The sequence below is a fragment of the Electrona antarctica genome, assembly GCF_951216825.1.
Source record: "Electrona antarctica genome assembly, chromosome: 4".
Taxonomy (NCBI): domain Eukaryota; kingdom Metazoa; phylum Chordata; class Actinopteri; order Myctophiformes; family Myctophidae; genus Electrona; species Electrona antarctica.
Window position 1 is genome coordinate 60,863,859 of NC_136809.1, and position 2,500 is coordinate 60,866,358.

Consider the following 2,500-nt stretch of genomic DNA (forward strand, 5'->3'; position numbering starts at 1 on the left):
GACCTCCACCCTGAACAGATCAGGATTCTATATAAAGGGATATTAGCTGGGTTTAAATAGAGCTTGAATGTTTAAACAGTACTGGTCGGGATCCTGTTAAAAACGGCATCGTCCCAGAGGTGGATTTGAACCACCAACCTCTTGGTTTACAGCCAAGCACACTAGTCCACTGAGCCAAACAGGCTGTTGAGTGTTGAAGCAAAAGTGTGTGCATTGCAAATGGATTTGGAGTCCCAGGGGCGCGGCCGCTGTGCGCCCGTAGCCAATGGTGAAGATTCCAGGGGGGTGCTTAAGAGTGGGTACCCGGGTTCGGATGGAGAGCCGGGTTGTGGGTTTAGCTGGCTTCGGGCCTGGCACCCCGGTGGGGGCCCAAGGCTCCCTGGGTCCGCGTGGAGAGCCGGGCAAACCGGCTTTCTGCTGTCCACACTTAGAAGATTTTTACACTCGTACCCCGGAAGTCACGTTAGAGGCTGGCCCATGCCACCCCCTCCCCCGTGGGTTACCCGGGTCCGGGTGGAGAGCCGGGTTCCCACTTTAGCCGAGTTCTGAGTGGGCACCCCGGCAGGGTGACAAGGCTCCCAGGGGCCGCGTGGAGAGCCGGGCAAAACGCCACATTGTGTGTCTTTCACGCTTTTCATGCTTTTCCACGCTTTGAAGATTTTTCACTTGCACTCCGGAATTCATGTACTCCTTCCGTCCCCCTCCCCCTCGGCCGCACCCCCGCCAACAAGTTCGTGCTGCACATGATCTGGTGTTTTGTCATTCAGTCTGCCGACATGAAAAAGCTTACAGCACCTGGTATTCCCAGGCAGTCTCCCATCCAAGTACTGACCAGGCCCTACCCTGCTTAGCTTCCGAGATCGGACGAGATCGGGCGTGTTCAGGGTGGTATGGCCGTACGCGACAGCAGAGGAGGCCGGCACGGCTCATGTACACAGCAGATGGCTTTGGCCAATGGCTTTCATGAAAAAGCTTACGGCACCTGGTATTCCCAGGCAGTCTCCCATCCAAGTACTGCCTACCCTGCTTAGCTTCCGAGATCGGACGAGATCGGGCGTGTTCAGGGTGGTATGGCCGTAAGCGACGGCAGAGGAGGCCGGCACGGCTCATGTACATAGCAGATGGCTTTGGCCAATGGCTTTCATGAAAAAGCTTACGGCACCTGGTATTCCCAGGCAGTCTCCCATCCAAGTACTGACCAGGCCCTACCCTGCTTAGCTTCCGAGATCGGACGAGATCGGGCGTGTTCAGGGTGGTATGGCCGTAAGCGACAGCTGAGAAGGCCGGCACGGCTCATGTACACAGCAGATGGCTTTGGCCAATGCCTTTCATGAAAAGGCTTACGGCACCTGGTATTCCCAGGCAGTCTCCCATCCAAGTACTGACCAGGCCCTACCCTGCTTAGCTTCCGAGATCGGACGAGTTCAGGGTGGTATGGCCGTAAGCGACAGCAGAGGTGGCCGGCACGGCTCATGTACACAGCAGATGGCTTTGGCCAATGCCTTTCATGAAAAAGCTTACGTGGAGTATGCAAGCTTGCAGATCTGCTATTTTCATAACATTTCAAAAATGACAAAAGTGGCCCATCCACATGCATGCTTGTAGGTAGCCATTTTCAACAACTTCCGTTGGTCGCAGAGGCTCGGGATTGCCACCGTTGGAAAGCTCGCACCTGAGATAGGGGGGGGGGGGGGGGGGGAGTGGAGGTGCATGGGCGTCGGTAGTGGGGGTGGGGTAGGCGTTGTTAAAATGTTTAAAAAGTGGAAAAACTGGGACGCTTTGGAGAAGCACAAGGGGGCGCTGCTGTGCAGCAAGCCCTCGGCCGTGCCCCGCCCACATTGGGGGCGTTGTTTTAAAATGTGGGTGTGGCCTATCAGAGCGTAGAACAACTCTGGTCTCTCTTCATGACGGATACAAAACTATATGTTGTGTTTGGCCCTACCTCTGGTAGGGGTTTATCAATTGTCTGGGGCCATTGTCACTTGCTCCGCGAGTGGGAATCGAACTCACAGCCCTCCGCATTAGAGTCAGTTGCATTGACCACTAGTCCATTGACCGCCCTCCACCCTGAACAGATCAGGATTCTATATAAAGGGATATTAGCTGGGTTTAAATAGAGCTTGAATGTTTAAACAGTACTGGTCGGGATCCTGTTAAAAACGGCATCGTCCCAGAGGTGGATTTGAACCACCAACCTCTTGGTTTACAGCCAAGCACACTAGTCCACTGAGCCAAACAGGCTGTTGAGTGTTGAAGCAAAAGTGTGTGCATTGCAAATGGATTTGGAGTCCCAGGGGCGCGGCCGCTGTGCGCCCGTAGCCAATGGTGAAGATTCCAGGGGGGTGCTTAAGAGTGGGTACCCGGGTTCGGATGGAGAGCCGGGTTGTGGGTTTAGCTGGCTTCGGGCCTGGCACCCCGGTGGGGGCCCAAGGCTCCCTGGGTCCGCGTGGAGAGCCGGGCAAACCGGCTTTCTGCTGTCCACACTTAGAAGATTTTTACA